Below are 20,832 nucleotides of genomic sequence, written 5' to 3'. Positions count from 1 at the left end.
ATGAAAGAGAGGACTATGCTGGCAGAACTGGAGCCAAACGTTCTGCAAGAAGCGTGACTAAAATAAGGAAAAAAGTTTACTGCCAGAGGCCAGGCAAAGCAGAAGGTAGTAAGATTGTAAAAATACTATGGGATTTTTTCAGCTTTTAGTACTCAAGAGGCATATTCAGGAAGACCAGATATGTTGGTTCTAAAATAGGAAGAGGGAAGGTGTTCTGTCATAGAATTTTCATTCCCAGTTTTTAAGGCTGTTGCAATGAAAATTGCAAGGAAGAAAGGGACATGTGTGAGCAGGTATAGGAGGAACTGAAAGAGATGAGGAGCATGTCAGGTTTAAGTGTTATAGCATTAACCAGCCCTATGTGGGACCATTTGCTGGAGCAACTACAACAGCATCTTGGTGACCGCAATGATTTACATGCTAAAACCACGGGTGTTTCACGAAGCATCCCTGGTAAAAGCAAATTACCAAGGAAGGGGATACAACCCCATCATCTGAAGGTTGTCTGCACACAGCTAGACCCCCATCAGCAATTTGTGTTCCCCACCTCAAAGGAACATGATAATGAAAAGAAAATATATGTTTTTTTAAAAAGGAGACTGTGAACCAATGTGGAGCAATATGCTGGTTGGTCTCTTTGCAAAGAGCTTCATCTACTTGGAGAAATCCATAAATAAAACATATCACTTCCCCACTGTGATGGCCACTACAGCACTTCATCTTTACTCTTTATAGACATGAGAATTGCTAATGAATTAACTGTATTATACACTATGAGTATGTTGAGCGCAGCTAACCTCAGAACATACATATCACTCATCCTCAGTGTATATTAAGTTTCAATTAACTATGAAACTAGAAGTAATCAGACTACTGAAAGTCAAAAAAACACTTCTCCTTTGGTAAAGAATACTTCCATAAATAACATTACTAAGAAATTGCTTAAGTATCAGTATTACATCAAGCTTATTAAATGTGAGAGAAGGGGAAGTGTCAGCAGAAGCTAAACCTTGAGTGGATTCAGCTGGTTTCACTTTTGCCTAAGACCATGATGGAAGGTAATCTTGGTCTATTAAAAAATAGACAAGAAGAAGAAAAAAAAGAAAAAAAGAAAAATAGAAAAAGAAAAAGAAAAAAGAAAAGAAACAGAGAGATGAGTTTAAACACAATAAATCAATTATCTTAAACAGAACTCACAGGTAACAATATAAATACCAAGAAGAAAGACAAGCTATTTTGTAGCATAGATAAAACTTGTGATGCTCCTATGATGCTGTTAAGACAAAGCTATGAGTGGATAAAAAGCTGAAGGTGTCCAAGCAGATGACTACAGTATTTGCTGTTTCTTATGCAGTCAGGCCCCAAATCTGCCACCAGACCCATGAAAAATGCCCATTTTCCTGGGTCAGGGAATTTCCCATCAGAAATGAAAAATGGGTGGGAAAACCAGCAGCAACACGTCCGAGGTGTTCACAACACAGCTGGGATCCATCCTCAGTGGCCACATCTGGGGCTGGACTTTAGCCCACTTCAATTAAAAGGGGGCAAGGCAGAATCTCTTTGCTAGATTCAGCAATGTCATCAACATTTCTGTTTAACTCTATTTGAACATATTTTTTGCTTCAGCTATGGATATCTCATCGTTCTTGAAATTTGCACGTTGAGAGCATCTATATCCCAGGAAAACTGGATCCGTCTGAGGCTATAGCTTGTTTTCTTATTTGGGGAATAACTAGTTTAAATTTTATGGCAGGAGGGCATTTAAGTATTTTTCCAATATGACATGAGAAGACCAAACACTCATGCAAACAGAAGCTTCACGAGAGCTCTGAGCCTTAGTGTTGATATAAGTAACTAGCAAAGAAAGCTGACATAGGGTATTAATTTTTCACTTTGTATTAATTGCTGCTAATTAACACTTCAAACAGAGTCCCCAGTCATACTGTTACCAGTAGCATGCTGACTGGCCCACAATCATCAACATTAAACAAGCAGCACACACCCTGTAAGCTGATTTCTCCATCAGTCTGAAGAAATGTGTGTCCACTGCAAACCAAATTAAGGACCACAAGCCACACTGTCAGCTTGTAAAGCAGGGGATGGGAAACAACAGCCAAAGAGGCTTGAGCTGACACTACACCATGCAGGAACACAAAGGAAAATATTACCAAATGCTTCTGAAAGAGCAGGGAGGGGGAAAATTCCCTGGTTTCAGACCTCTTGTTCATTGTTTCTGCACAGTGGTGGTTCAAACCAATGCGATTCTTCCCCCATGCAACCCCCATTCCTCTGGTATTTAATTCAGAGCAGGCAGAAAAAGACAGCCAACATATATATAAAAAAAAAAAACAACAAAACAAAACAAAAAACCACAAAAAAAAAAAACAACCCTCTTTTATTTCCTCCTTCCCATGGCCACCAGTCTCAGCCACACCATTATCTCAAACACGCTGTCTTGTCATCTCTATCAGTATTGGTTCTTTGTCTAAGTGTTGCTGTTGGCTTCTTCACACCATTTTACATTTCTCATCTCCTGATGATTCCACCCTGGTTTTCCTTCCGTTGGAGGAAGCCCCTGTAAGGAAAGGTCACCTACCCATGCACAGAAACCCAAGGCCCTATGGCTCTCCCTTAAGAGTTAGTCCTAATAAAAACCCGTTCTCCCTCCAATACAGCCTCGGTTAACTGGGATTGACAGAAATAAGGCAGGCTACTGGAACAGGGTGAAGGGGGAATCAGCCCTGTGGGACTAGATCTAGGATGCATGTGAGCTGGCTGACACAAAAATGATACCTGAATCACACTCTCCCTTCTGAGGTGACCCACCAAGTTATCTTCTCACCCACAGGACACAGTATGAGACCAGGCATCACCCAAGAGTCAGGGAAAAAAATACCTACTTGACACCCTGCCCACCCTCAAGCACTCCTCTCCATGGCATCTCTTTTCCCCTTTGGGATTCTGACCCAACACTGAGTTCCTGCAGCCCTTCTGGTTGCCTCCATTGCCTTCTAGCCTGGAAATACCCACGTCCCAGTAAACACCAAGATCAGTCTTTCCAGTAGGCACAGTGCAAATCACAACACACACAACTTCTGATTTTTACAGTTCAGGTCAGCAGTGTTCCCTTCTGGGTCTAAAGTCTGGATCTTCACTCCTTGCCTTCAGCAGTGCAGGTGACATTTTTCAATGCTCAGAGACCACCTCCAAGAGCATGCAGACAATATAAGGCAATAAATGAAAATGAAAGCTACTTCATGGGCAATGCTGCAAATCATCCCATCGCATTTACTATGAGGACACATGGGACTAGCACTGTGCCTCTTCTAGGCAGAGGTTCCTAAATAAACCCACAGTGCAGGCAGGATTGCCAGTGGCAGCCTGCCACAATATTTACACCCCCTGAGCATCTGCACAATGCAAATGGAAGCTCATTTGTGAGGGCTATTGAACACATCAAGGAACAGCTTTCACCTCCCAGAGAAAGAGCCTGTCTCTCTTCTCAGACAAAGTACCAGTTGGAAACCTTTTAAGGATCACTTCTTCCAAATTCCTGTCTCTTTTTCTTTTTTTTGGTTATTATTTATTTCAGAGCTTCCCCCGACAAATATTTTCACTTGTATCAAGTGACAATTTCTTTTTCATATTGAACAGCCCACAAGATTTTACTAGGGGCAAATTACTGCTTTGGACAGTGCTGTGTTGGTTCAGATGTACTCTGGGGTGGAAGAAAAAAATCCCATCTAATCTTGAGAACTAGAAATGTTCACAATATTCAAATATATAAAAAACAGATGAATAGGGAATGAGTATAATCTTTTTTCCATCCTCATGATGGATTGAAGAGGAAGGCTTGGGTTTAAACTGCAGGAGGGGACATTTTAGTTGGGAATGAGAAGAAATCGCTAATAATTGATCTGGGGAAGAAGTGGGATAGATTGTGGGAAGGTCACAGAGCCTTGCTTTTTGGAAGGGTCAGGATGCTGATCTTGGTACAGGTAATCTGCCCTGGGTTTAGAGATGATCTGTACAATCCATGGATGTCTCTTCCAGCTCTCCTGCTCCTGCCACTCAATAGAGCTGATCCTTCTGCTCTAGAAGTCAATCTTCAGTATAATTCGTGCAGCAGCACAGAAAATATATTACTAAGCCTGGAAGGAAAAAATGCAAAAATGGGAAACTAGATGAACCATCAGAGGAGGGAAAGTCTATATTGTCCATCTCAAAGGGAAACTAAACTTCTCTGAAGACACATGGTGGAGAAGGCATGATGAGAGGTGGTGGCAGCTCACCATAACTCAGCAGGTCCTTGCTCTCTTCTCCTCTTGCACTGGTGCTGAATGCCTCACACCTTTTATGCCAGCAGAAACAAATCTGTTTCACAAAGCAATTTGCTCATCCTCACTACCTGACACAACCCAGAGACCAGGATACACACAGAGATAAAGAGCAGCAAGATAAGATAGTAGAAAGTAAAATAAACCTAATTAGAAAAACTAACTTGTTTACAGCAAAAAGCCCTGCACTATTAGGTAAAAAAAATAAAAGAGACAGATGACAGGCAGAACACAGACTGAGGTACACATCCCACTCTTAGCTGCCATGTGTGGAAATATAACCTAAGGACCCAGAGATGGACTTAGAGCAAAAACCTGCTACAAACTTCAATGAGGACTAGATCAAACCTCTAAAACTAGAAGCCCCTGCTAACCCTGCACGTCCCCACCTTCAGCATCACATGAAGCACCTGAAATCACAGAATCAGATAGGTTGGAAAAGACCTTTAGGATCATCAAGTCCAACCATTAACCCAGGACTGCCAAGTCCATCACTAAACCATGTCCCTCAGCACCACATCTACATATTATGTAAATCCCTCCAGGGATGGTGACTCCACCATTTCCCTGGGCAGCCTGTGCCAGTGCCTAACAACCCTTTCCACGAAGGATTTTGTCCTAATATCCAATCTAAACCTCCTCTGACAAAACTTGAGGCCATTTCCTCTTGTCCTACCACTTGTTACTCGGTCGAAGTGACCAATACCAACCTCACCACAACCTCCTTTCAGGGAGTTGCAGGGCACAGTCCCATACTCAGTGCCCACACCAGCTGGCTGGGGAGCCTCCCAGATTTGGATGCCAGAATCGGATCTGGACACAAACTCACAACTGCCCCAAACAACCAGGCAAAGCAAGCAGCTCTCTCTCCCTTGCTCTCTCCGTGCTACTGCTCCTCATTCCAAGCAAGTAAAATTCCAAGCTGCAAAATCCCCTCCTGTCACAGTGCTGATACTTCACATCCTCTTTCCACAGATATAAATGTCAGCATAAGGTGCCAGGCCAGAGAAAAGGAGGCCACCATGTACTAATCCTTCTCGTTTCCAGCTGTTCTGTCACCCACCAGATGGCTGTCACCTTCTCCATGACTCAACAGGCAATTTCCATTATGTATTCCTGCTTTGGTAAAGAACTTCTACCCATGCTTAAGACTCAACCTACACCAACCTGCCAACTACTTTGAGAATATGGCATATTAAAGATTAGGCACCTTCTAAAGCTCTCAGCTGAATCAGGGCCATGAAGAAGACTCAATCAATATCCCCAATGTCCCTTACAACAGGTGAAAGAACTGCAGGGAAGAAGCACAGCAGCAGTATCAACCATCTGCAACAGTTGCAGATGCAACCTGTCTTCTCCCACCTCAGTGTTTGAAAGGGAGCTGGAAAGAGGAAGCCTTTTAGATAGGTAACACAGCTGCTTATCATCCTGAAACATGTCATCTGATGTTATCATCTCAAAACACCAGCCATGTGGATCAAAACCAAAAATAAACAGACCCCCTGAACAGGACAAATCAGCCAAGAGACAGAAGTCACACAGCAGGAAACACAAAACATTGTTTTCATGGACTTCATTCAGGGCCCAATTCAGAAGTCCTTCCTCAGCCAAAACTCTCATTCCCCAGGGCCACCAGTCCTGCCCTCCACATTGAGGTGCTCTGCAGTAGTCAGAGATGTTTCAAAAAATAGAAAAACAAGACACAAACCAGAATCCAGGAAACATCTCCCATCTGATTCCAACACTTTTGAGAAAAATGACATTTTGGGTCTTGGCACTGTTTGGTTCATTTAAACAGAACAGCTGATCAGCACTTGGGCTTCGTCCTACACGTGCTTACATCCTTCTCAGTGCTTCAACACTCAGAAGCAGCTTCACTAACTGGCAGCATTTCCCAAAAGAAAAAGAAAAGATTCAGCCCTTGAGGCTGATTTCTGCCACTCCTTGGTGCAAGAAAAAGGACCCTTCCCTCCTCCAAGGCAGCCAGCAGACCCCTGTCAAGGTCTATCCAGAACTAAATTCCACAAGACATTTTAACTCAGAGCACTGCGAGTCACATTTATTGGGCTAATTCTACCCCATTTCTCTAAGAAAAAAAACAAATCAGATTCACTTTGAGGTGCCATGGTGAAGACATGAGCTGCTGCAGGACATCCAGGTTTCATGCCCCACCATCAACCATACCACAGTGAAGCGTGGAGCCTGGTCTTACATCTCCACCTTGATCAAAACACCTTCCAAGAAACAGTTTAATACCACTTTTTCTTGCCCTTTCTTTTTACTTGTAATGCATCCAGGAAAGCTATTGCTTTCCACCCTGAAGTCCTAGCAAGGAGTTATGGCTCCTTTGACTTCAAGGATCCTCAGCCCATGGTCATCTTGTTTGATCTCCAACACGACAGGGGCAAGGATAAAGTCACCTCCTGGATTTTAGTGGAGAGGAATCATCTTCCTTGTCAAGCAAACAAACACAAAACTTTCCTATCACTTACATTCAAACTGGATGTCAGGATTTAACCCAAAAAACAGGACTCCCTTACACAAGCCACCCAGTAATCTTAAAAAGTATTCATCATCAAAGGAAAAATCATGAGTGAGAGTGAAAGCAGCAAGGATTCTGCACATAACTTTTTTTTTAAGCCTCACACCTACTCAGAAATGATCTCTTGGTCAGCTGTCAAAAACTGCTTATTTTTTTCCTCTTTCTTTTTATTACTGTTTAATTTTGGAGCAGATGCTTCTGATTCATAAAAACATAGTAACTGTGAACACATTTTCCAAACCAGCCCTCTCAAGCATGCATTGCTTAGGTCTTGCAAAAGGCCAATTTCAAAATAAACTTTTTCAGGAGTTTTTTAAATGTCAGTGACAGAGACTTTGCTCCTATTTTTGCATTCTCCTGTTTTGCAAGCCCAACACTTTTAGTCAGTATAGGAGTCATACCTGAAAAGTAAGAGAAATAAAATACTTGGAAATAAAGAGAAACCTTCCGGGAGAAAAATTATGGGGTGGATTTGACTGGTCTCATCAGAGATCAGTTGTGCAAAGACCGACAGTTTCAAGTTGCAAGACTGAAACATTGACAATGTTCCATTGGCTTCTCTAATCCTAAAAAACTCCTTCCTCCCAGGGACCAGCACATGACAATGATAGAACAAACCCAGCATTCACAAACAGCATCACCATTAACAACAGCAACAGCATTTCATGTTCAGCATTGAGGACCCTGTTGCACCAACTGAAATACTCTGCATGTGTAAATATTCACAGTAATAAAAGACCTCTGACACCTCTGTTGCCTTCAGGTCATCTAGAACACGGCCCCTGTGGTCACCACATTCATTTTCTCTGTGCACCTTCAGAAACCTGCCTTTTCACTCCTCTGCTTCAAGTGCTGGTTACTCATCCCAAGTTTTTGAGCTTTCTACAACTTTACTTTGTCATTTGGACACAGCCAGGGACCAGCTACCCCCTTCAACTACCACTACCACCTTTGAAAACCCCCTCGGCTCTCCCTGCCTCCCCTTATGCCACACAAATATGAATCTAGCCAAGAGTCCTTAAAGAAACAAATCAGCACCTTCTCTACCATGTCTTGTCCTTGTCACATCCCCTTGCTCATGCTCTCCTATCAGGCCAGGAACCACGTGGATGCAAAAAGGCCAGAAACAGTGACCCAGAATACATATATATTTATTCCATGGGCCAGCAGCACACTTGGCACAGCACAAGCCAAGGGTAAGGGGAAAAGCACCCCCAGAAAAGCACCCACAACCCAAGAGTTGACAGTTGCAGTGTTGATTCTATTTCTAGTAACACTACAAGAAAGTTTTAATAAAAGCTTCATTAAAACATCAGCTGTCCAGCCAGTCAATTATCCCTCATAATCACAGCCATCTTCTACAGATGTTCTTACATCTGTGCAAAACACACTCTCCACCTCTGCATCATCCTTCCCACATCTGTTGAATATCTTAAATGTTTTCTCAACGTATGAATGAAATTATCCTGTCCTGCTTATAATGCATCTACTGTCTCACTACCCCATGTGCCTCCTAAAATCAGTAAAAAGGTATTTCCTTGTTGCTTACAACATACTGGTCTCTTGATAGCTCTTTGCCATTTCTGTTTAAATGGCTTTTAGATTTTCACTTACTAACAGATTACACTGAGCCTCCATCTTATCAGAGGAGTTATTAGGACCTAATCCTTTATAAGCATTAAAGTTATCAACTTGTGAAAATACTTTCTTCTCTTCCATAAATAATCTGTTGAGGAGACCAAAAAGAAGGGGGGGAAAAAAATAAATAAGGCCACTTGCATCCCTGCTCACTCAGGCAACACTCCCAATGCTGGAGATAAAACCTGCCTCACCTGCCCCCAGCAAATGAAATCAAATTTGTTTGTACCTACAGGGAGGAAGAGAAAATTACACTAAATCCTGGCCAGCACCCTCCTGCCACAGCTGGGTGTCCCCCAGCTGGCAAAGAGCTGAGGAATCACCCCATCCTGGGTGGGGTGTCAGCTGCAGAGCCTGGAACAGGCAACGCTGACCCAGAGCAAGGTGTTCCCATCAGAAAGCACAGTTTGCAAGCAAAGAGCCATTTTAGGCTGCCCCTCTCATTTTTTAGCAGATCCCTCCAAGCCAGAGGGAAAAAAAGTGAGGCAAAAGAGAAGTGCAAGATCCCAGGTCCAGAGGGATGGGCAGAGACCTCTGCAATCACCCTCCATCCCCAGGTCCACAGCACACAAACCAGGTGAAGTTGCTTCTCTGCCCAGACTCCAGAACACTCTGCTACATTTTCTTCCCCAGAGCACCAAGGGCACAAACCAATTTCAAAAGCTGTCCTGTCCAAGGGGGAGCAAACTTGGGGATGGAGAGATAAAAAGAGAGGGGGCAAAAGGTAAAGCAATCTTCCCATTTTGCAAATGCTCCAGCCCTTCCCACCCTGTGGTAAACCCTACACCACTCCACTGCAGCTCTGGGATTTTGCCACCCAAGTCCCACCAGTTTGACAGCCACCTTGTAAGCCACTCTGCTTATAATTAATGCTGTCTTCTGCTGTTTTGGTAAGAGATTCCAATGCATCCACCCACTGGTCTTCTCTGCCACCCTCCTCACCACCATATCCCGTGATGGAGTTCGCTGGGTCCCCGAGCAGCAAAGCTTGGTCCTGGAAGGGGCTGGGGGCTGGAGAGAGAAGATGGCAGGGTGGAAATGAGGTGGAAAGATGGAGCAGAGCCCTTTTGGAAGGGAAAACTCTAACCTGCATGAGAGGGTGTGCAAACAGCATCTCCAGCCACTCCTGCTAAATAAGAGCATGGTGGGTTTCTGGAGAGCACCTCCAAGGGGTGCGAGGAAATGAGCAGGCAGATCAGCTCTCTTCCCTAAAAAGGATCCTCCCAGGCTCCTCCATCCCCACCCGGGCACCGACAGCCTGTGATGTTGGAGCTCCCCATCGCTTCCCACGGTTGCAAAACACAAGGTGCTTTAAAAGTTAACGTCTCACAACCACCGCGAAGCAATCCCAGCACAGCAGCACTGAAGTGCTCTCTGCACGGGAACAAGGAAGTTTCTCCCGCCTCCGAGGCAGCCTCTCTCCTCCACTCCCCTTGGCAAACACATTTGCTAAAGGCAGCCGGGAAGGGCACAAACAACTCCCTGCAAACTCCTCGCAAACTCTCACAAAAGCTGCTTCTCGCCTCCCTCCCCACGAGCTGCCGACCAGACCCCCCGCTGCAGCAGCACACACCGCTACAAGCGCTTGCTTGGCAGCCCGGATTTCCACGTGTAGCAATTTCACAGCGTTTTTACATAACGACAGGGAAAAAAAAAAAAAACAAACAACCCACCACAAACCCAGCAAACAAACAAAACCCAAACCAACCCACATCCCTGGCTGACTGCGCCGAGCCGAGCAGCTTGACAGCTCCAACAGGACATCTCATCCCGAGCCGTGTCTGCTGGTCACGCCAAACAAACCATCGCTGCGTCTCTCAGCTGGTTTGGGTTTTTCATTATTTTTTATTATTATTATTTCTTTCTTTTCCCTCGTGGCATGTCTGCAGTTTTGGCGTTCAAAGGCAAATCGGCCGGGCTCCGAAGTCCACATGCCCTTTCTCGTGGTTTCTCCCTACACTTTTTCCCACCAGTGAGTCCTGCGGGATGGGGGGGACCCCGAGGACCGATCCCATCCTCTTCCCTCCTCCTTTCATCCCCCCGCGCACCTCTCGCAGCAACAAAAGGGAGTCCAACCAGGCGTGCGGCACCTCGGCTCTCCTCTCGTTTTTCTCCTCCTCTCCAAATGTTTATTTTCAGTTTTTAAAGACACCTTAACCCGCCATGTTGAACCGACAAGCTTTATAAATATTCATTTCCCGCAGTTCGGGAGCGCTACGGGAAAAGACGTAGAGATCAGGGCTGCACATTTTGGCTCAGCTGATCGCTCGCTTTCCTTTCCTTTCCTTCTCTTTTCTTCCCCCTCTGCCTTTTGCAGCAGCTTTTTCTTTTTTTTTCCCTCCCCTGCAGACTGACAAGAAACCCACCCGCACAGCCAAAATAACTCTTTTCCGAAACGTGCATTAGTCAATTCACCAGGAGCTCGCAGGAGCATCTCCCAGGAAAGCAGGAGAAAGATAAGGAATACTTTTAAAAGGGGAAAAGAAAATAAACAGGGGAGGGGGGAGAGAAATGACAGCATCTAAAAATCAAACGCCGAGGTAAAAAGAAATAATAATAAATAAGCCCGATTAATCGCGATTAACTGCAGAAGCACTGGAAGAAAAACCAACCCTGCCCGTGACAAGTCCGGGGAAGGCAGCGCGGGGGGTGCGGGACCCACCGCCCCAGCGCAGGTACCGCCTGCACCCCAGCTCTTCCCAACAGCTGCACCCCCAGCTCTTCCCAACAGCTGCACCCCCAACTCTTCCAAGAGCTGCACCCCAGCTCTTCCCAACAACTCCACCGCTTCTTCCCCCCCCCCATTCGTAAAAATAATAATAATAAAGGAAAGCATGAAATACACACCCACCTTCCCCCGCTTAAAAGAATATAATAATAACATAAAATAATTAAAAACCATATATAGATATAAATCTCGGAAGCGACTTTCTCCACCCAAGCGGTGCAAAACCCAAGACCTAAAACCAAAGGGAAACGCCAGTCGGGAGGGTTTCAGGGGGAGCTGCCGGGCGCGGTATCTTACCTGGCCCAAGTTTGGCTTTTTTATTATTATTATAATTATTATTAATTATTATGATTATTATTTTTTTTAGGTATTTTTCCTTTTTTTTTTTTTTTTTTTTTTTTTTTTTAGCTTGCCCCCCGCGCCTCAGCCAGGAGCCCCCCGCGGTGCGCGGCGCTGCGCGGAGCCGACGCGTCCCTCCGCCCGCACTCGCGGCAGCCTCATTCCAATATGGCATCCGCGCAGTGCGCATGCCTGCCGCTCGTTTTTAGGGCTTTTTTTTTTTTTTTTTTTTAATGTCTAGAGCAGCCAACTCCTCCGGTGACCTTTTTTCAGCAGTTTCGAACAGCAAGCGGAAAAAAAAAAAAATAAATAAAAAAATAAAATAAACCTTAAGAAATCAAATCAATCCCAGACGCATCCGGCTCCCATCGCGCTGCGCGCCCGCGTTGCCTCCGCGGCTCCCCCCCCCCCCCCCCGAGTCGTGTCTCCGCTGGGGGAATGGGCTAAAATAACCGAGGGGGAGGATTGAAAATCGCTGGTGAAAATTGATGCTCCGCGGTTCCTCCGCGGTTGCGGAGCAGCGCGCAGCGGCAACGCGGGTCTCGCCGCCCGCGCGTTAAACCCCGTAAAATATCACAAAGCATTTTCTACCGGCGGCGAAGCGGGAGCTCTTGCCTCCGATCTTCCCCTCTCCGCCGTTCTCCGCAACCTTTTTATTTCGCTTTCTCCCCTTATTTCGGTGTCGGGAAGAAACTTCCAGGGCAGGGAAATGTGGAAAGAAGGAAAAGCAATAAAAATACGCCGTGTTCTCCCTCCGACCCGCCCGTCCCCGCCGCTCCCCCGATTCCTGCGTTACCTCTTTATTCCCTGCTGCAGAAAATAAATAAAAAAGAAGAAGAAGAAGAAGAAGAAGAATTCATTTCAAAATAATAATCAAAAGGCGCAGGCAGGATGCGGGATCAACTGGTGCGCACCCTGCGCCCCTCCCGCCGCGCAGCGACACGCGCAACTTGCTGTCGTTCGCAGATTGGGGGGCGGGGGGGGGATGGGGGGGGGTCTGGGCTGGGTTTTTTGGGGTTTTGGGTGTTGTTCTTTTTTTTTTTTTTCCTGTTCTTTCTTTCTTTAGAGGTGGGATTCACGGCAGAGCCGCGCCGAACGCCGGGGTGTGCGGGGAGCGTTTGCTGCGGGGGGTGGGTGGGTGGGTTCTGATTTATTTTTAAATTCTATTAGATTTTAGATATATATGTATTTATTGGTTTTATAAATTTTTTTCCCTTTAGAGAAAATCGGCCCCGAGGCAGAGCTGGAAAACCTTGGCCAGATACCATTTCCCCAGCCCTCTTTCCCCTCCCTCCCCACCCCCCACCTCGACTTTTCCTGCTCCCCGGGTTGCCAGAAAAATTCCCGAGGGCAGGATGGGGATAACACCCCCCTTCCCTCCCTGCAGCCGGGGTTACTCGGGATGCCCCGACCGGTGATTCCCGGCAGGCTCCGGAGCTTTCCCTACCCGGGTTTGCTCAGCAGCGGGGCAGGGGGGGGCTGGAATTTCGGCAGGGATTTCTCTCCCTCTCTTGCAGCCCTGCCCAGGGGCTGCGTGGTCATAGAGTCATAGAATGGTTTGGATTGCAAGGGACCCTAAAGATCATCTAGATTCAACCCTCCTGCATGGGCAGGGACACCTCCCACTGGAGCAGGTTGCTTGCTGGGGGGGGGGGGGGGGGGTTGGAGCCCTAATTCCTTTTTCCCTGCAGGCAGGGGGCTGAGGATGCAAGTGGATGCTTTTGGAGCATCCTCAGGGCTGGGGGCTGGCAAAGCACTCATGTATTCAACAGGTCTGGAGGGAAGGGGCTGCAACCAGTCCTGGGCTTTGTCCTTTCCACCCTGAAACTCAGCCCAGACGCTGATGTGTCTGTTTCCACACCCAGGCTGTCAAATCAGCACCTCGCCCCACAGGCTCAGATGCAATCGCTGTCTCCACTTGCTTTACTCTGGTCATTTCTGAGCCAAGGACTGAAGCTTCCAGGTGATCTGGTGAGCATCCCTTCATGCAGGAGCAGGGGAGTGCTGCAAGGTGGGGTGGTCTCATTCCTCAGGACACTGCAGAGTGGTGACTCTGATCTCCCACGTGTGAAAAAAACTTCTTTACTGTGAGAGTGAGAAAGCCCTGGGACAGGCTGCCCAGAGAGGTTGTGGAGTCTCCTTCACTGGAGACATTCAAAACCCACCTGGACACGTTCCTGTGTGATGTGTTCTGGGTGATCGTGCTCTGGCAGGGGGTTGGACTAGATGATCTTTCAAGGTCCCTTCCAACCCCTAAGATTCTGTGGTTCTGCGGCCCCATCTCTGCTCTGTCCCATTGCAATCATCAGCACCTTTCACACTTTCTTCTCTACTCTCCTCATATCCTTTCATTTCCACCAGCCTCTCATACACACGTTGACACACCACGGGGGTGTTGTGCAAGAAGACAAGTGAGGAGTGCAATAAAAATGAAGAAAAGTGTGCTTTTTTATGAGATACAGTTGTGGAGAAGATTGCAGACAGTGCATTTCTTCACTGTAATCCACCATCTTGCCATTCACAGTTCATCTATGAAAGGTCATGGAGATAGGTTCAGCCCCTCCTGTTCAAGCAGACTTCCTGTAAAACATACAAATCAGGTTGGATTGGATTTCAAAACAGCAAGGGAACACTGTTGGAACTTCAAAATAAGACCAAAAATCCAACAGATGTCAAGAGAGCACTAAAGCCCTGTTTCTCTTGTTGATTGTGGAAGTTGTTGACATTTTCAGTGTGGTGACATTTCAGATTTTCAACGTACTTTTGAAAGGAAGATGCTCTGCAAACACAATGTGTTCTTGCTCCTTGTAACCCACCCTAAATTAGGTTATGCTAGGATTTCTCTCACTGCAGCATACTTGAATCCAAAGGTGATGGAGGGTTACACCATTGTCATCCAGCTTAGGAACATGCCTCAGAAGCTCTCACAGCATTTCAGATGTTTCTCCATCTCCTTTCCATTAATACTGGCTGCCTTTGTGCTTTACTTCCATTCACACTGAAGTACCCTTTGCAGAAGCTTTGGTTTCACTGACCTTTCTGGAGCTTCTTCATCCCTCTTGACCTTGGTTTTTCTCTGCCCTGACTGCTTTTATTTTTATGTAGAGACTATTTCTGAAGGACTGACAGTACATTTGGCTCTGTACATAGAGATGTAGAAGAAAACATTATCCTTGTCCAAAGAGTTTGTGATCTAAATTGGCTCTGTGGAAGGTGTCCAATAAAGTGGATTTCAATAAATAAATAAATAAATAATAATCATCAAAGCTGAGGAAGAAAATATATTCAGAACATTTTCTAAGTGGCTACTACAATAAGACTTCCAGATATGAAGGAAAAGGTGCAGATTTATATCAGGGCTGATCTGAAGATGACTCTAACGGCTCCTGGTGGACATGAGCTGCAGTAAAAGCTGAGAGACTAAATTAAATCTACCTTTTAGAGCATCACTGGGGGGGGAAACAAAAGCTCTTTGAGAAATACTGAATTGTCCCAGCATTGTATCCCACGATATAAAATGGAATTAATCTCTGGTGAAAAAAACCACACTGGGGTTAGCTTCAGTTTTAACCTCAGGGACACTGTGTTCTCAGGGATGTATCTTCAACTGCTGAAAAGCAGCTCAGCTCCATTAATTTCACTGCTCTCCATGCTGTTTAATGTCACATCTGTTGGCAGCTACGTGACTCCCAAACTTGTGTTTCAAGTTGGGAATAGAAGTTTAACATCTGAAATTTGATGATGTTGTTTTTAACAAACACACTTATATGCAAATAACTTACAAAAAAAAATATATATATATATTTACTTGAGCACCAAATGCCCAAGCTGAGTCTATCCACCCTCACCTCTGGCAGTCACCCCAAAGAGTTTAATTGTTTACACCCCAGGTTTTCCATAGCTGAACAAGAGAAAAATGTCCAACCAGGTGAAATGCAGCCAGTCACCTTACCTTAGATCAGATATCAGCAGTTTCTGATATCCAGGACATATTATCACTACACAAAACCTCTCCCATTTCCCAGGCTGTCACCTTCAGCATGTTCAGGCTTTAGGAGGAGAATGTGGGATGTAAAAAGATCCCCTAGGCAAAGGAGACACAAGCACACACACACATGTTGTGGCACTAACGTTCCCAATTTCTCATCCTTCTCCTGGCTCTGGAAGATAAATGCCCTGGGGGATATATTTAGAGGTGGATGTGCACCTGGGCATCACCTTCTGGCCCAAATGTAGCCAGGTGCCTGAAGGACTGAGTGCTCCACAAGCTTAATGTGGTGCTGAGAGGAGGTCTGCATCTGCACATGGTGTGTAGATGGATATTCCATCCCTGGAAGTGTTCAGGGACAGGGTGGATGGGGCTCTGAGCAACCTGCTCTAGTGGGAGGTGTTCCTGCCAAAGTAGGGGGCTTGGATCTAGATGATCTTTAAGGTCCCTTCCAACCCAAACCATTCTATGATTCTATGATATGTGTTCATAAACATGAGTAAATGGCATTAGCCTTGTAGACAGTGCAAATGGTGGGATCTAAGCCAACCTTTCCATAGTTAAAATAGCAAAACTCAGGCTCTGGAGATTCATCTGTGACAAACACCATCAGACTGGCCAGAAGTCACTTGGTAGCAGGCAGGTTTATGCTCAAAGCAGCTCCACTTTGGGAAGCTACTTGCCTGCTGACATCACGCTGCACTGTGCTGCAAAAAAGGGGCCAGGCTGTGCAGCTGGTACAGGTGAATTATTTGGGGATGGTGAGAGGTACCCAACCTGAGTGAGCTGAAGCAGGAAGACTGTCTAATAGGAGCTTAGTGTGGGAGAGGAGACTGATGGGACATCATCTGAGGTCATCTCCATTGACAAGTGCAGCTCCTATTGCTTGTTCCTCTGCCACAGGAACATCTCCTCCCTGCAGGACTGTCACGGTTTGACTCAGGATCAGCAGGGACTGCTCCTGGGTTCATAGTGAAGCTCCTCTGCACTTTCTCCCCTCCTTACAACAAAGAGTGGCCTTCAGCTTCAAAGTCTTATAGTAATTCAACCCACCTTATACTCAAGAGGAAAAATCACCATAAGGCATAATTTCATTGTGTCTTGGGGCCAGGGCTGTTACTTTCACCTTCGCCTCTTTTTTATTCATCAGCCCTAATTCTGACAGAAAGTGGTCCGTAGAAGTTGGCACTGGGATGCTGAAAGACTAGTTTCACAGTGCCATCTCCTGGAGAGGGATGTTTTGCAGATAGCTTTTTTGGTCTGATTTACCGCTGAGAGCCGAGTGCTTTGAAGGGCAGGTGCTTAAGGCATGATCTGCAGAAGAGATTAGCATCACTGAGGTGAATCCAAAATTTAAACTCCCTCGTTAGGCTTCACAGGAATAGTTTTGCTGCTTAAATGCTGTGAACAGCAATGAGATGACTGGCTTGGGATCCTTAAAATGCTCACTGGGTAATAATCTCACATGGCTTTACACCTCTTTCTTGACAGCCCAGCCCTGCATGCAGTGTCTGAAGGGGTAAAAAGCTGGTCCCTTGCTGTACCCCTTCTCCTGCAGCAGCTCAAGAGATACCATGGCAAAGGGATCATCACTTCTTCAATGGGAGGTCTCAGGGCCAGGCAGCCCTGCAGACAACTCCACAGCCCAAAGCAATCTTCATTACAGCCTCCTTACCAGAATTTTACTTATATGCTGTTTGTTGCATAGAAATTGCTGTGTAAGAGTTGTAACTACTCAGCAGAGAGGCAAGGCCTGGCTTTAACATTAACTGGAAAAACTGAACCAGTGCATCACAACTCAAGAATGCCTAGAAACCATGGTCTCTGTGCTAAACAACAGCTCTTCCACCTTTACAGTAAATGAAAAGGAAGCACATGTTATATCCAATAAATCACAGCACTGAGGTTCAATACTAAGGCTCATAGCTGAGTCTTATTGATTATGCCAGCACTATGGAAGAGATCCACTCCCATAGCAGGAACTTGCTTATTTCTACCATTTATTAACAGCTTCCTTATTTATTGTTAGCATTTGCAGTCTTTCCCTCAGCAGGAAAATGCCTCCTGGTTTGTTTAGCCTCTATGAGCTGGTGTTGGGAAGAGAGGCTGGGGAAACTGAGGCAGGAGGAGCTGAGCTCTCCCACACAGATGTGCAGTGCCAGGGAAAGGCTGCAGTAACAGCAATGGATGTAGACCTCTGAAGCAGGGCAGTGGTTATAGTTTCCACTCACAGAGATGTTTCTGCCCAACTTTATGATGCTAAACAAGTCATTTACCTTCTCTCCGTTTAGTACAGGAGCCTCCGTCATGACAGAACGAGATCCAAACCTCTGACTGAGAACCACAGAATCACAGAATTGCTGGAGTTGAAAGGAACCTGTAGAGATCATCTAGTCCAACTCTCCCACCGAAGCAGGATAACCTAGAGCACTTTACACAGGGCTGCATCCAGGTGGGTTCTGAATATCTCCAGCGATGGAGACTCCACAGCCTCCCTGGGCAGCCTGTCCCAGGGCTCTGTCACCCTCACTGTAAAGAAGTTTTTCCTCATATTTATATGGAACTTCCCATGTTCCATTGACCAGGAGCCCATGTCTTCTTAAAAAATGTAAATTGTGCCTCACATCTGCATTTCTCATCATTGCTGTAGCACCCCAAAGAGGGATCAGAGCAACAGATGGAGTGCACATGGAGTGAATTCTGTGTCACAGGCTGTAAATACTGAGCTATTCTGGCTCTCCACGTGGCCTGCTTGCACAGAAGACTCAAAAGCCAGCCCAGGCACTTCCATGGTTTTGCTATTGAATCAGATTTATGAGCTGGTCAGTTGTGGGCAGAACTGCCCTGGCACGTTCCCCCAGCAGCCCAAAAGCCCATCCACACCACGCTTTGTGCTCAAGTTCCTGTGGCAAACATCTCCCCCTGCAACAAAAACTAATACTGCAATTACACCCCCGACCTTTTCCTCCCTCCTTCCAGCTCATGTTCACCCACCATCCCCCAAATAACAGCGAAGAATTGAAGGGTCTTAGAAATCAATTTATTAATTTACAAAACAAAGGTGAAAATGCTGCCTTTGCAAGCATCTCTCTGAAGCAGACTGTGGAAGGGGCTTGTGGATGGCTTTTACCCTTTTAATGGCTCCTTCTGCAATAAGGAGGAAGATTAAGAATGAAATGCCACTAATTGCACATAAAGGCCCTGGCTTCCACAACAGTGTAAATGTACATTGTATTCAGCTTAATCTCCATCTGCCCCTAAGAGCATAATTGATTTTTTATTTTAATTTCAAGAAGCTGACACTTCTATTTCTTCACTGCCAGGCTGCTAAGCACATTTAATAGGCATACATATGAGTGGAGGAGTCTACAATATGCCATTAAAGGTAATAGGTAACATATTTAAGGTCATAATGAGCTTGGGACTAAGTATCTCAGTCCAGGGATCAGGAGGGAACGTGGATACCTTCCTTACCAGGACTCTGTTGAGCAAGGCAGAGCTGTGGGTTAGTAAATAAAGAAGGAAACAGCCTTTTTTTCCAATAAGTGGGGTTTCTGATCTCATGTCAGACCATGCCCCTTTAGTAGTTCATGCCCTACCTACAGGTCCTACAGATCCTACAGAACCATGATTTTACTCCAAACTGTTTGACCTCTGACAGGTGACAGCCTCTGTGCCTCAGTTTCCCCACCTCTAAAACAAAGAGAGGAATAATGCCCTGGCCTTATAAACTACTCTAAGAATTCACGGCTGAAAAATGTGGTGTCTTGTACCTTGTAATTGGGCCTTGTCAGCCCAGTGAGCTTTTTTACTCCCAAGCAAACCCTGTGGCCCCTCTCCTGTTCCACCCCTCTTCTCCACACTGTAGAGATGCAGCTATCTGGAATCCACTCCCTCCTGAGATAATGCAAAATCTCTGAAATATTGTAGAATCACAGAATCACAGAATCCCAGGGGTTGGAAGGGACCTGGAAAGATCATCTAGTCCAATCCCCCTGCCAGAGCAGGATCACCCCGAGCACATCCCACAGGAACACATCTAGGCAGGTTTGGAATGTCTCCAGTGAAGGAGACTCCACAGCCTCTCTGGGCAGCCTGTCCCAGGGCTCTGTCACTCTCACAGTAAAGTAGTTTTTTTCTGATGATATTCCTAAAGCCACAACTTTTTTACAAACATCATGGGCTCATGGGTCCTAACCTGCACCTCTGATAAACAATGGGTGGCATCTATTGCAGGTCCCTACACACAGTTAGCAGTTTGGGACTTCCCTTTCATCATGCCCTGGAGCTCTTGATGGACTGTTGGGGAATTAAGCCACACAGTTTTAGTTTCAGTGGCAAATACAATAAAGATACTTGCAGCAAGAGCCAATTCTTCTCTGGTGCTGTTTGGATCCAGAAAGCCCAGAGGAAGGAATAACCCTTGCTTCTCTCCAAATCTTGCCATTAAAAAGGAAGCAGTGTATAGGTTGGAGACAGAAATCTAGGGGAATTAAACAACAGGTCCATAGAGGTATTTACAAATTTAAATCCTAGTTGGATTTTTTTCTTTAAACAATGTGCTTTAGGAATGTAGGAACATTTTTAAGAAATGCAAAAGGCTACAACCAGCTGTGGAAATGACCTCAGGATTTTTACCTTCCAGGCAAGCATCTTCACTCAAGGCAGTTCCTCAAATTCCCTACTGTTATTATTATATCCATACCTTGTTCTCCCCTTTTGGGATCTCAGGAAGCTTGTCCAGGACATGTCTGGTTATGTTCAAGCACCCCTGGGATTGTTAGGAGCCTTATTAAGATGGGATCTGATAGCAGCATCTGTTTGATTGATCTGTTTGAAAATCACACTCACTTTGAAATCATGCAGAGAGTCTCAGCTCCTACAGCTGTCACAAAGTTGCAGCCAAACCCAAAAAAATTCAAGCTTGAAAAAAATTGTGGCCACTGCCACATGTAAAGTCAGGCAGCCAGAGTGGAGTGAGAGTCTGCAACACCCATCCTGGCTGCCCAGAAAGACCTGTTGGATGAACACCAACCTCGCATCCTGGACAACCCCTGTTAGAGAAACAACTTCACTCCCAAACACAGGTCTCCTTCCTATGCCCCATCCCAGTGATAAGTGACTTGGGTTTTGCTGGACCCACTGGGCACAATGGAGGCTGTGCTTTCCCATAACCCACCCATAGACCCTGGAAGGGCCATGGACAGAAAGCTGGATCTTGGCTCTGTGCTGACATCCTCACCCAGAGCACACAGTGCCA

At 45.7% G+C, this 20,832-nt stretch overlaps 1 protein-coding gene across 1 annotated transcript in view; it reads right to left on the bottom strand.

Annotated features, from left to right (window-relative positions):
* Positions 1-11,630, bottom strand: part of SFMBT2 (Scm like with four mbt domains 2) — a 125,979-nt gene extending 114,349 nt beyond the window's left edge. Inside the window, exon 1 of the mRNA XM_051641340.1 lies at positions 11,543-11,630. The gene's annotated coding sequence lies outside the window, so the exon portion shown is untranslated. The remainder of the gene's footprint in view (positions 1-11,542) is intronic.
* Positions 11,631-20,832: the final 9,202 nt, after the last annotated feature.

The sequence above is a fragment of the Apus apus genome, chromosome 1, assembly GCF_020740795.1.
Source record: "Apus apus isolate bApuApu2 chromosome 1, bApuApu2.pri.cur, whole genome shotgun sequence".
Classification (NCBI taxonomy): domain Eukaryota; kingdom Metazoa; phylum Chordata; class Aves; order Apodiformes; family Apodidae; genus Apus; species Apus apus.
Note: the sequence above shows the minus strand (reverse complement) of the source record. Positions and strands in the feature narration are given on the sequence as shown.